Here is a 14,668-nt window from a genome sequence, read left to right on the forward strand (position 1 = left end):
ACAATAGAGAAGGAGCAGCAGTCCCAGCTCCGCTCGCCCGCAGGCAGCCTGGCTGGCTGGCGCGCGGCGCATGCGCCCTGCGGCGGGGCGGGCGGGCGGGGGTGGTGGCGCGCGGAGGGGGAGGGGGCCGGTGGGCGGGGGCGGGCAGGGCGGTGCGTGGGGTTTCCCGAGGCTGCGGGCAGGGGCCCCCGCCGCGCCCATCGCCGATGGCTGGAGGGATCTGAGGGGCGGACGGAGGCGGCGGCTGCAGCGGCGGGAGCCAGGCCGGGCGCGCGAGGCCGGGGGCGCGAGGGCGGACGCGAGAGGACGAGCGCGAGAGCGGGAGCGCGAGCGGCAGCGGGAGCGCGAGGGCCGGGGCAGCGGCGCGAGCCGGGGCGGGGGAGCAGCAGCAGCGGCCTCGACACGCCCGCCCAGGACCCTCCGGCCGGCCGGCGGACCGACGGACCGACCGACCGACGGACCGACCGACGCCGACGGCCCGCGGGAGCCCGGCCGGCCCGGCCCAGCCCAGCCCAGCCCCGGTGGCAGCGGAGGAGGAGGAGGCCCAGGCCCCCGCAGCGGCGGCCGGAGCCCCAGGACCGGGACGAGGCCCCCGCCCGTTCATGAGCGGCCCCGCCGAGGTGAGCGCCCCGCCCGACCCCCTCCCCCCGGCCCCCCCGCCCTGCACCCCGCCCAGTCTGCTCTGCCCCCCTCCCGGGTCCCTTCCCCCCAGCCCGCACCCCGCCTCGTCCCTGCACCCCCCATCGCCACCCCTTGTCTGCTCGGCTTCCCTCCCGCTAAGCCCCCCACCCCGCCCCCCCACCTTGGCCGCCCCCTCCCTTCCCCCCACGCTCCTCGTTCTGCACCCTACTTTGTTTCCGAGCCCCCCCAGGTTCCCTGCTCTGCTCAGGCTCCCCTCTCCCGCGCCCCCCCCCGCACCCCTGCTGTGCTCGGGCTCGCCCCCCCCGGAACCCCCTTCTCTGCCTCGAACGCTCGCGCAGGCCCCGCGCTCTCCCAGCCTCGTGGGCTCCCCTCGATCGGGCCCCAGCCCCCACCGTGGCCCCTAAGCTCGGGGCTCCCCGACCCCCAGGCCAGCCCCGCCTGGGCGCCTCTCCTGCCGGGCTGGCCCCTCCCTCTGGACTCAGCATCCCCGGACACCCCCCCCCCCCAACACACATACACACACGTTCTCTTTTCCATCCAGGCCCTCGATTCCACCCCCCCACCCCCCACCCCAACCGTGTCTCGTCTTCCTGGAGTCGTCCCTCTCCTCGGGGCCCAGCATCCCCGTCTCCATGTTTCCTCCTCCCGCCTCCCTGCCCCCAGCATCCTTCCCCCACGTCCCCCCGGTTTCTTCCTTCCTTCCTCCTCCCAGCCCCGTGGCCGCAGGCGCCCTCCCCGGGCTCCCCCGCTGCCCGGGGCTGTAGCCGGGGAGGGGTCGCGGGGGGCCGCGCCTGCACGGGGCTGGAGCTCGCTTTTGCCTCTGTCTCGGTAAAAATAGACACACAGAGGTAGAATTCAATTTCAGCACTTCTGCCCCCCATCTCTGTACCCCCTAAAAAGTGGGTGGGTTTGTGCTTACGCGGCTGGGGGGGGGAAGGAGGAGAATTGGAAGAGGGAGTGTTTCTTGGGCACATTTAATATCGTGGCTCCGTTCTGGATCATAATGTCATTTAGACTCTGAAACGGGCAGCGGCGTGTAGTGTTGTTAATTGTGAACCAGAAATCAGCCCCAGAGAGAGGAGAGTTAGAGGGGATTTTCAAGAATGCTGTGGTGTGTAGTGTGATGGTGGAGAGCTGATTAATAAGAGAGGAGGCGTCCGCTGTTGGCAAACCCTCACCCGAAGAGAAGCACCCAGATTGGGGATGAAGCGGGTGTTTACCCGAACGGGGAGGTGACGGTATTTGAGCAGAAAGCACGCTTGCAGCTCTGGGCACCGTATGGATTTCTGTGAGTTTCTGCCTTCTGCATCTGTTAAGGGTGGTGCATTTTCCTTCTGGGTGCATGGAACTGGAATATGTAAGATCATGGAGGATGTGTGCCAGAACAGAGTAAGGGAGCGAGTCTCCATGGAAATCATTGCTAGAATATGGAGTTAAAAATACCCAAACAGCTTATTGTGAAAAGTTCAAGATTCTTTTTAGAAAGTGAGGTTTTTCTATGACAAAAAATGTTACTCTGATTTTAAGCCAGTAAACAAAGGAATAGGAAGCGGTAAATACTTTGCAATGTGAGAAGGGTAATAGGATTTCTTTGACCAGACCTTATCTTCTCCCCAACTCCCCCTCCTTTTTTGGATTTTTTTTAATAGAGGTTATTTCAGGATGCCAGTTTGTCACTTGTACGGGATCCGTTGAGATTTTAGCAGATGTGGCTTTAAAATTTTTGTAAGAAAAATCACTCGGGACACAGAACACTGACTTTAAAATGCATTTTTCCTTTACCAATGACTTCCACATTACAATTTTAGGTACTGAATGCATATTTAAAGAAGAGAGGAAGAATAAAATGAGGAAGCTGAGAACCTAGTAAACTGTTGGGTTTTTTTTTTTTCTTATTAGGCAGCTGACTAAAATGAGGGAGGGGATTTAAAACAGAAACAAAGAACTAGGATAAGTCAAGACATAACAGTTTTTACAGCGGTAGTCTTTTTAACCTCGTGAAAGATTTAACCCACATCTTGGTTTTTCTGCCAAGTGTAGAGCCGATTCAGAATACAATTTTGTCTTGAGGTCTGAGGTTTAAAATGATAGACCTATAAACACTTGAGAAGGGTTTAGATCTCGTTCTCCACACTAACTGATAGACACCAGGGTTAGTCTGGGGGGCAGTCGTTGGGCCCAGTGCGGATTGCCCAGGCCGGGTGTATGTGGGAGAGTTTCCCCTCACCCTTGCTGTGAATGAATGGGTCCTTCTGTGCCTGGGCCCAATAACTGCAACAAGATGGCGTTTCCACCAAGGCAGGAGCTTTCTCTTTTTTCAGAAAGCTCCCTTCTCATCACAGCTTTACTGAATTACATTCTGGGGTTTTGTTTGTATTTTGCATTTGTTAGTTTTCATTTCCATTATTTGAGAAGACTTCAAAGGCGGGAGGGAAGAAGGGAAGTGACTCAAGTGACTAGGTTTCTTCCTATTTTTTTTGAAGGGCTTCTCTTCAAACTGAAGACCAGTGGGAGGAGTAAATAGTTCAATTGAAAATTCCACCTAGATGGTAACTAGAACAGCTGATAATGTGAATTTTTACCTCTTGCTGTATCGTGTAGACTGTTTATATAATATCTGATTATTTTGTTCACGTTAGCTCTTAAAATACTTTATTAGCTCAGATTAAACATACTGAATTTATTAACAATACAAATATAGAATTTTTCCACCTAATCTACTTGTTGCTAGATCTTTGCTACTCATCTTTTGGGAAACTTTATAAAAGCTTTGAAATTGTGCTTGAGCTAACATGTTTCTGTGGATAGTTTTCATTTAGTAAAGGAAAATGGCAATCGTTTATATTTTGTTTTGGAAAGGGAGGTGGGAAAAGTCATAGTGAAATAGCACATCATAAATCTTCTATAGAAGTAATGTGTATTACTGATAGTTTGGGGGGGAGTTAGTATAGTTTTTGTATTTTGAATTTGTTGTATACACAGCAAGGAATGTGACATTCAATAGTCTGAAGTAGTGTTGCATGGTAAAACAGCATTGCTTATCAACTTTATTATTAAAGTAGCCAATAGTAGTTTTAAATATTTTCACAATTAAGGTTGACCCCTACTATCTGTTATTCTTTTTATTTTCATTGCATACATTACATTAGTACATAGTGCATAATAGAGTGCTGAATCTTTTCTGGCATGGGGGGTGGGACAGCCCCTCGTTTGAGAGTAAGGATTTTGGGTGCAACTTAGGAAAGGGAGCTAGGGGATGCGGTGAGGTCTAGGAGTCTCTAAGATGAAATAGTGTTTTTTGAGTAAATCTTTTTGGAGGGAGGGGTCATTCAGTTTTAACACTAGCATTTTGTGTGTTGATGGGGATGAGATTGATTTGGGCTGTATTGCTCCAAAGGACAGAATCAGGATCAATGGGTAGAAAGCTCTAGGCAGCCAGATTTTGACTCAGTATAAGAATTTTCCAATAAATTAGAGCATCCCCCAAATAGAAGGGGGGCTGTCTGTAAGGGAGGCCAATCAGCAAGAGTTTTCCTTTTCAGTCTTAGGCTCCCATTGTTCAGGGACCGAGAACCTTGGGCAAGTCTCCACCTTCTTAGATCTTTCTCTCTAAAATGAAGGGGTTATATCGGAGGATCTCTAATGTTCCCTCTGAAGTTCAAAAATCTGGTGCTTGTTACAAGAGAGATTCATGAATTAGACAGGGGGCTGAACTCAATCCAATCCATGGTATCAAACTCAATGGATCACTGCAGCAGCTTGTTGGTTTAGAAAACCGCAAATTAACATTATGTGTATTTTTTATTTATTGTTAAACATTTCCCAATTACATTTTAATCTGGTTCTGGTCAGACTTGGGAGTTTGGGGCAGATCTTGCCCACTATGAGTTTGATTCTTCTCATCTAGACGGTTTCCAAGATCTCTTCCTGCCAAGATGATTGTGATTCTAGTTACACAGGAATTCTTTGAAGGTAAGACTTTGGAAAAGCCAAGTGGCGTTCTGTATTTGTGACTAAAACCGCTTTATTTATCCTTGCTTACTAGTACCAACTCATAGATTAGTATGTAGCATCCTGTTTTTGAAGTCTAATACCCAGCGGTACAAGTTCGTTGACATTTTGCTGGAATCAAATCACTGCCTTTTTTTGTTAAGGAAATTGGTCTTGACCCTTCAGTTTAAGGCTTGAAGAATTCACAGTTTCTTAGTAATTGTTGTATCCTTTGTGTCATCTCTGATTCTTTGTGACTCCATTTGGGGTTTTCTTGGCAAAGATACTGGAGTGGTTGGCCATGTCCTCCTGATCATTTCACAGATAAGGAAACTGAGACAAACAGGGTGAAATGACTTGCCCAGGGTCACACAGCTAGGAGGTGCCTGAGGCCTGATTTGCACAAGAATCTTCCTGACTCCAGGCCCAGTGCTCTATCCACTGCACCACCTAGCTGCCCTCTTATGTGTACATACCTATTTAGCAAAACTATATGTGTTTATGCCAGCAGAGTATAAGCTGTGCCGGGTGTACCAGCCTAAAAAGGCTTTGAGTCCAGCAGTGGACCATCTGTCTGTCATCTGAGGACCAGCCTCACTAAGTTTTGGAGGCTCATCCCTAGAAGATTGGTTACCAAGTGATGATTTTGGGGGACTATCTGCTAAGGTATAGACAGGTTGTGGTCTGCTTAGGTACACACTGATGAAATGATAGATGCTTGAAGCAAGTATCCCTGTTCATGCAGTATCTGATTTTACAACTTTTTTCAGTCTTTTCTCATGATCACAGGTTCTTGCTGAATGGCAAGTCTGAGCCTGTGTGATAAATTCAAATTGTTCGGATTGTTCTGTCTGAACAACGTAACTTCACGTTACATTGGTCATATGTCACCGTGCCTTGCGTTTAGTAGGTATTTAATGTTTTTAAAACTTTCATCTGAATTTATAAATTGTTAGTAACATTTATTTGTAGCTTCTCAAGCATTGTAAAATTAGATATTTTTAAAGTTACTCTTTTCACTTCTCTTAATGAGTATCATTTTCCCTCTGTAAAAGGTAGCTCCAAAATGCTTTACAGAATGAGCCCATATTTGTCTGAATTATCTAATTAGGTTGACTTTTAAAACAGTATATATCTCAATGAGTAATGCTGATACTTTATTTTAGTATTGCAGTATTGGCATTATATGTTCGTCTTCAAATAATTGGTTTTTTTTCCCCTGATGAGCTTGGCTCATGTTGGCCTCTAAATTGGATTAAATTCTTACTGACAGTGGACTCTTAGCTTTTCAGCTTTAGTGGATTGGTAATTGATATTCTCAGTACTAATATCTAGGTTTGGCCATATGGCATACCATATTATTTTAAAGCCTTTAGCACTAGTTAAATTTTGACAAGACTAAAAGCAAAAATCCTGTGGTCATACAGCTGAATTAGTATTAGATAACCACATCATCTTTGGGCTTGTTACTCTTAGAAAAACTGGTGTTGGTTTCTTTTGATATTGCTTCAGGTAGACATGGGGCATTGACAGGTCAGAAAGTGTAAAATATGCTGATAATGAATTATCAGGTATTTATGTCAGTGATTCTAGGCTAGAAAAAAGTCATGACGGACCTCTGCCAAAATGGAGCTCAGAGGTGTCTGTAACACTGGAGAGAACTTTCTGGTTTTAAAAGTCACTGAAATTAAAATCTCCAAAGTACAGCTTCACATTAACTGGTTTTGGACAAGGGATAGGATTTAAGAGCTGAGTTTGCTACTGCCTCATTTTAGAGATACAGAGAGTTTGTAGAAATTTGAGTCAGCCATGAATTAGTAGAATATTAAAAGCTTTTTTAAAAAGCTTTGAGCTATCCTGTAAGCAATGTCTTCACCATTAGGTGCCACAGTGATCAAGTCAGTGTTCTTAATTTTTTTCCTTATAAGCAGCTAAAATATTACTCATTTTCAGTAAGACTTATTTGTAGAATCTTATTGATTTAAAAGACAAAATCAGGTTTCTCTGAAGCATTATTGAACAGATTGTATGTCTGAAATTGCCTTACCATTAATAAGAGTTATTCTGGCTTAAAAATGAATTAGTTCAAGTTGAAGAAATACTCAGAGTGGGAAGTCTTCAGCATTCCAAACCTAGAACACTCAGGGTTGTAAGGTTTTTTATGTCATGATGTACTTGCTTACATCGCGTGCCTTGTTTTTTTTGGCCTATACACGTGTATATAGGTGTGTTTTCGTATCTTTGTCCTGGCATGTCTGGCAAAAGGATAAGGAGACTATAAAATATATGCCTATTGGGTATACCAAAAACTATCTGTGTGGTAACTCCAGTATAACTTCTAATTTTAGGGAAAGTAGAAAAGTTTCCTATAATTTCATAAAAATAACAGTGCTAGTGTACGTCACCCTTTGTTTCGCTGGACATCTGTTTTATATTTGGTGATTAATTGAAAGCTTTTTAAAAAATTCCTCATAATTAGGAAGTTTAATGCAGTTACGTGAGCTCGTGTATACACTTTTCCTTCTGTGTTAGTCTAAGCCTCAGTTTCTTTATCTTTAAAATGATGGAACTGGACTAGATGGTCTCAAAAGGCCCATTCCAAATGTAAATAAAGTCATGTGATTTCCACTTCCACAGCCCGAGGTTTACCCATCATTACTTCTAATCCTGTCCTCCCTAATTTTCTTATTCTTCCTCATTTTTTTCTGCAGTTGTTGAATGTTTACTTATGTAGGTTCCTTATTGAGTTTTTGAATTTAGCATTCTCCATTATTATATTTGTCGCATAAACAGCTGAACTTTTGGAGGAAGCTCAGAGAGAAGCCTATCTATTCAAGGCAAGATTGGGGGAGAGCTTGTGAGTGCAGAAGGGAGGGAATATAGCAAGTTAGCTGGTTCGGCTGAAAGTGGGGAAGGTGGTGGTGTTATCAGGAAAAGAAGAGGTAGGGGAGAGAGATGTTACAGAGGAAGAATGGACAAGACCTAGTGACTAATTGATGAAAGGAGATGAGGGAGAAAGAGTTAAAGATGACTGGAATTTGGAGCATGGGTCAAGTGGACTAAACAAAAGGCAGTGCCATTTACTGAAATAGAGAAGACACTTAGCAAATGCTGGCTGGATGGATGGATGGACGGACTCACGGATGGACATTTTGTCTCACTTAGTCTAAAAAAATTTTAGGTAGAAATTGCCCAATACAAATATACCTCTTAATTGAAAAAATAAAACAAAAATAGTTTTAAGTGGTTCCTATTTTAGCAGCATATTTCATTTTAAGAAAAGCTTCCTGAATTACACCAACTATGCTAAAATAATATTACATATTATGGTCCATTAAATGTTAGCTCCCCTAGTGTATGTAAGCATTTTTTACAAATCAGTAAAAAAACAAAAAACCCTCTCTTTTTGGAAATGAGGAACCAATAAATTTATAAGTTGAAGTATTAAGAGAAATGAAAGCAAAGCATCTTTAAAATTATATTTTGTATCAGTAGGAACATTATTCTGTTGAGGGATAGTTTTAGAGGAGAGACTGCTTATAGTGAGTTAAACCTGTGTTACTTTTAAAGCAACAATATACACATTGAAGCTTTATAAAATAGTGTTCACATTACTTTATTTAAAAAGGAAGAGGATGGAAAAAATTTTTTTTATTTCATTTTCCTATTCTAGTGTAAAAGTGAGTGCCCTGTATTTGGAGGAGAAAATGCTAATTTTTTGCTATAGAAAGAGTGCCTACAGAAAGTTTGCCTTTTGTCACCCTAACCTCCCATTACAGTGTAAAATTTCCAGAAATTTTGAAGGCATGGGGGCGGGGGTGGAGGGAAGAGTAAGGATAGTAAAGAGGGATTGAAATTTTATAGGTAGCATTTAACATTTAACAGTATCTCATACTAAAATCATTTTCTTAGCTTAGTCAAATAATAAGATGCCATGTGTTGTGTAGCACTTAGATATCAGGGTGGTTTCACATTTCTCAATCCATCCGCCCAGCCTTCTAAGCAGAATGCTTAGTATAATTCCTTTTTCCAGGTTGAGAAACTCATTCTCAGGTTCAGCGGTATAGGTGAGGCAGCGTCACATTCTATAGAAGAAACACAAGATTGGTGATCAGAAGAGCTGGGCTTTCCTGGCAGCTTGGCCTGTTAATTCACTAGCTGTGGGACCTTAGGCAAGCCAGTGCTGTTCTCTGGGCCTCAGTTTCCTTTGCTGTAAAATGAGAAAATAAGCTTTTTGAGGGCAGGGACAGTTTTTTGTTGTTGTCAAGTCAGCAAACATTTATTTAGTGCCTGCTGTGTGCCAGGTGCTGTGCCAAGTGTTGGTGATACAAATGACAGTTAAAAAAATCTGTTCCTGTTCTCAAGGAGTTGGAAGGTGTAATGGGGGAAACAGCATGCCAACAAGTTTATACACACAAGATACACTCTAGGATAAACTGGAGACAACCTCGTAGAAAAGGCAGTAGTAGCAGTGAGGTGACCTGGAAGAGACTTCTTGTAGAAGGTGGAGTTTTGGCTGAGATTTGGAGGAAGCCCGGGAAGCCAGAAGGCAGAGATGATGCACCTAGCAGATATGGTGAGTGCTTGAGGAGTGTTTGTGGATTACAGCAGTCTGGATCAAAGATTCTTAACCTGGGGAATCTGAACTTGTTTTTTAAAATAGTAGTGATTACTTCTATTTCAGTAGAACTTGTTTCTTTTGTAATCCAATGTGTTTTATTTAAAACATTCTGAGATGGCATCCATAGGCCTCACCACACAAACAAAAAAAATGGGGTTCTTGTTCCAAAAAAGGTTAAGAACTCTTCATCAGGATGATTGCAAAGGTCCCTTCCACTTCCAAATCTTATTATCCTGTTAGTGAATATTGTAGGTCAAGCAGCTAGTATGTGGCTAGTCAGGACCAGAGTCCAGGGCTTCAGACTACTAGGTCACTGTTCTTTCCATCACCCAAGCTAGCTGATAAAGTTATACTATTTGCTGTAATTTATTTAAACACAATTTATTTCTACAGCAACTATAAGTTTGCTAATTTAATTTACTGTTTTGTTATAAATACAACTATAATCTATTGAATTTTAAGAAATAGAGCATGTTTTAAGTTCTGACAATTTAAACCAGACTTTCACTTCTATTTCCCATGTTCAATTTAGATTCCTCTATCTTTGACCTTTTGAGCAATCAAAGCAATGAGTTTCTCGTTTTTAAACTGTGCAGCAGAGGTATCAAACTCCAGGCCAGAGGCCCACTACACTCCCAGGTGCTGACCAAACCAAGTTAAAATTGAATTGGGAAACATTTAACAAACTAAACAAATATGCAATAAAATGTAGATAATGTTACATTTTAAAACTTAAGTCAATATGCAGCCCAACGGGATCCTTATGCACTCTTGATTGGCCCCTGTTTCTACTTGAGTTGGTCCCCCCTGCTTTACAGGAATAAAAGGATAATGGGGCCAGTGGTCATTGCTTTCCTGGTCCTCTCAGGCCTATTCAGGAAGACAGAACTGTGTCCCTCAACATGATCGAAAGTCTTAGGTGGAAATGCTCAGGTAAAGAACAGTGAAAATGACAGAAGCAAAGCATTACTTTCACTTTCTCCTTTGAGAGGTGTGGGATGTTAGTTTTCATTGTAGAGAAATTCTGATGCCTTGAGTCACAACTTTTACATCAGACTGACTGACATTAGGTGGGTTCTGTCAGAGCATGCAGCCTCTCTGTCCATCAATTATCATTTCTTCTAGCCCATATGAACAGCCCATCTTTTCTGGTCATACATCTCTGTAATGACTTTTTTTTTTTTTTGCCCTGTCTTACATACACAGAGTTCTAGAGGAAGATCCCAAACGCTGGGTGGACGCCCATGGAGAATTGATGGGAGGACAGAAACGATGATCACATGGGATGGAAGGGCATGAATCATGCCTTCTATACTGTTGGCAAAGGAGATAAGCATTGAGATCAGATTATTGAGAGAAAACCTAATAGCAATTTATTAATACATAACAGTTTTAAATTTTATTCTTTTAAAATTATAATTCTCAAACTCTTCAGTGTTTTAGGAAAAGCAAGTCACCCCTCTACCAAAAGTTCTATATACATAACCCCTCTACCCTCCAATTACATTTACTCTTTGGGCCTTCACACTTGTCATTAATTCTTGAAACAACACTTGGGATATGTAGAAAATTAGTGCAGGCCAATTTCATATTGAGAGTTGGAGGCCCAGTTGATATATTTGCTAGAGAGTGAAAACTTGTTTATCAAGTGTTACAGTCATCTATTGTTTGTCCTTCCGTAGCAAGGTTTTCTAGAATGCTACTTGTTTATATATCTTCTGCAACACGTTCAGAGATTGGATCTCTGGCTTCCTTCAAGGCTCAGCCCAAATGCCACCTTCTGTAGGAGACCCTTTCCCGTTCTTGTTCTCTTCCCTTCCCCCCCCCCCCCCCCCGGGCATTGGTTGCTATAGTGATAAATTTCATTAATCCAAGTTCTTATTTGTTCAAGCTAAGAAAAAATGGTGGTAATAATGGATTGAACAGGTATGATCACAATATTGTTCAGTCTTGAGTTTTGCTGTTCTTTTTTATGGGTATTTCCATTTTTTTCAGTTCAGTCTCCATTTTGGTCCCCTGTGCTTCTTTGCCACCCAATACAATCTAGTACAATTATATAGTATATCGAGATGTAGATTTCTTGAGAGACAAATTTGAGAAATTCCCAGTGCTGCATTAACACAAAGTTTAAAGGCTTTATTTTAAAAGAAAATTACAGATTTCAAATTCAACAGACACTAAATGTCTATCATGTAGGATGTCCTGGGGAAGAAAAAGATTAAGGAATTGACTTAATGCCCTGTTTTATACAGGCATGTGACATAAAACTACAGAACAGATTAGAACATAAATGTATAATAGAGGTATGGAGGGAGAAGGCATTTCTAATGTGGGGGGGGCAGGAATGAGAAGATCAAAGGTTTTTATGGAGGAGAATAACCTTTGCACTGTGGGATAGGATGTCATCACGTGGCCATGGGGGGGAAGGGGGAGCAGTCTCTGCATTCATAGGGAGTTGCACAAGGACAAGCAAGAAGTGGAGAGAATAGGTTGTGTCTAGGGGTTGAGTCCAGTTAGGCTGAATCACAGAGTGCAAAGGGAAGCAATGTGAGAGTAAGTAAAGTGGGGAGTGGTCTACTGCATCCTGGCGGACCCTGAGTGACCACTCTGAGAAGTTTGAGCTTTTCTCTAGGCATTTGGAGTGGCATCAACAGGCTTGGAGCAGAGCAGTGGTGTGATCTGCCACCAGAAACAGTATCTATGAAAGCTGGATTGGTTGTGGGGGGAGATGGATAGGCTATTTCAGTGTGATTGTCTAGGGCTCTAGGTGGGTCATAAGGAGAATTTCTCCATATGGTTATTGGCAGTGTGAGGGGGATCGCACTTCTGTGCATCCACACCCATATCATTGTCCTGTAATTGGCACCTTAGTATAACGTGATGTGTTATAGTATGGCATTGTATGACTCCTATTGGGAATTGACAGACTCAACTAGAATCATCCTGAATGTTTTAGTGAACTTTTCCTGTATTGGATTTAGATCCTTAAAGTGACAATGTCCACAGGAAGTTTGATATGAAGTAAATTAGCTTGAATTTACTATAGGATTTAAATATAAATTTTGTTTTGTGTTGAGGATATGTATGTTATTTTTCTTAATATGCATTTTAATAGGACAGTCAACTTGGATGGCAAAAGAACCTTTAAACTTTCTTCAGTTGTAATATCCATATAGTTTGTTTTATACCAGGCACCAATATGTAGGTGCTAGTTCATTTATTACTTGAGAAAAATTGCTGTGTGATGTTTCATCAGCTTTGAAAAGGATATGTACTAAAATGAAAAAGAACAAAAAAAAGATATGTACCGTTCACAGTGTCAGGGGGATTTGTATTTGAAGGTAATGCTACTATCATTAGGTCCTTTGAATTAATTTTTTAGTGATGGTAGTTTTATGCTGGCCAAGCTGTCTACACTTGAACCTAGGTCCCTTGAGACCACTGGCAAGAATGTAAGGTGGCTGGCCAAGTTTGGGTACTGTTTCTAACCCTTTTGGAGTCAAATCTATAACATATATATTAACACCGTACTTGAACTCAGTGGTCTCCAAAGGAGGAGGCATGTTCCCCCAGGGTCTCATCATTTCCTTATCCCAAGAAGTATGTGATCAACCATGGGCCCACCCAGCTTTCCTGAGACAGCCAAGTATAGGTTTGTCTTCAGTATGATCGTGCCTCCCCCATCACTCATTATAGTTCAACTCTCCATTCACCCTACCCTGACTACTGGTGGAGGAGTAGGGAGATGGGGGGGGGGGGAGGTATTGACCTCTCAGGTTTATAACCTAACTAGCTTAGGTGAATTCCTGCCTTGTCTGAGACTAGAGGCCTGCCACTCCCCCTTTTCTTCTCCTAACCCTTCCTATTTCACTGGGAAGGAGTAAGTAGCACAACTTCAGCAGGCATGGATGAATTGTGTGCCACATCCTATTACCTTATCTTTTCCCACAAACTTACCCTGCTTCCAGACTTCCCTGTTATTCTAAGGGCACCACCACCCCCAGGTTCACAACCTTGGTATTATCCTCAATTCTTCACTCTTTACCCTACATATCCATTCAGTGGCAAATTGTGTTGTTTCTACCTCCATGATATTTGCTCTATAAGTGTTGAGTTTGATTTCTCAGCTAAAATAGATTTGCTAGTTCTTTGATTACAAAATTCTATATATTAGGTAACTTCATGATGAGAGCTGGCATTAGAATGTTGAATCATCTAGTGATAATAGCTGACATTTATATAACACTTTAAGGTTAACAGAACTTAATATTATCTCATTGGACCCTCACAGCAACCCTAGGAGGTGGATGCTGTTATTATCCCCATTTTTCAAATGGAATAACTGAGGCAGAAAGGTTAAGTGATTTCCCTACCATAACACAGCTAATAATAGTGTCTTAGGCAGAATTTTAACTAATGTCTTCTAGACTCTTATCCTCTCTCTTTTTTTTAACTATGTCAAATAAGCTACAACAACAGTGGTATGAGTTGAATTTTTGTGTTTTTTTTTAAGCATTTAATATTTACTGACATATAAATCAGTTATGTCTAAAAAACTTTATTTCAGCTTTTGGTCTAATGAGCTCCTTCCTATTTGTATGTCTGCTTTATCTCTTAAAATAATTTGTTTTCAAACTAATCAAAAAAATAATGACCTTATAGGCCATTTTCCACATTCATTTATAGGCTTCCAAATATTTTGGTGTATTTCTTGTTTTTAACTTCCTTGGGGCATATGCCTAGCAATGAAATCTCAGGGTCAGAAGATGGAGATCTTTAGTCACTTTCTTCCTATATCTCCAAAGTGATTGGACCAATTCATAACTCCAGTCAGCTTTAGTGTGCTCATCTTGCCACCACCCATCTGACACTAGCTAGTCTGATCTTTTATAACGTTAGCCAATTTATGTAAGTGGTGAAACCTTAAGGGTATTTTGATATGTGTTTTACTTGTTGGTAATGATTTGAAGCTTTCTTTCCTACTGTTGTTAGCAGTACTCAAAAGAATTGCAAACTAACTGTTCATATCCTTTGACATCTATTGGAGAATAGCTTTTGTTCTTAAGTGTTTTGTTAGTTGTGTATATATCTGACCCTTAACTGAGATTTTGAGGCTGCTTGGGAGTTGGAGTTCAGGAAGAGCTGAGTTCAGATTTAGCCTCAGACACTCACTTGTGTGACCCTGGGCAAGTCACTTCATTCTTGTTTGCCTTAATCCACTGGAGAAGGAAAAGGCAAACCATTCTAGTATCTTTACCAAGAAAACTTCATGGACAGTGTTGGCGTGCTGTGGTTCATAGGGTCTTGAAGAGTCAGACATGACTAAACAAGAAGTCAAGAGATTTTGGTAGAAAGATTTTTTCCTATTCAGCCAATTCCCCTCATATCCTAGTTGCATTAATTTTGTTCATGTAA

At 42.4% G+C, this 14,668-nt stretch overlaps 1 protein-coding gene across 1 annotated transcript in view; it reads left to right on the forward strand.

The window, feature by feature from the left end:
• Window positions 1-3,172: 3,172 nt before the first annotated feature.
• GNB1 (G protein subunit beta 1) overlaps window positions 3,173-14,668 on the forward strand; it is a 107,227-nt gene continuing 95,731 nt past the window's right edge. The window contains exon 1 of the mRNA XM_036745073.1: window positions 3,173-3,191. The gene's annotated coding sequence lies outside the window, so the exon portion shown is untranslated. The remainder of the gene's footprint in view (window positions 3,192-14,668) is intronic.

Source organism: Trichosurus vulpecula, chromosome 2 (assembly GCF_011100635.1).
Source record: "Trichosurus vulpecula isolate mTriVul1 chromosome 2, mTriVul1.pri, whole genome shotgun sequence".
Taxonomy (NCBI): Eukaryota; Metazoa; Chordata; class Mammalia; order Diprotodontia; family Phalangeridae; genus Trichosurus; species Trichosurus vulpecula.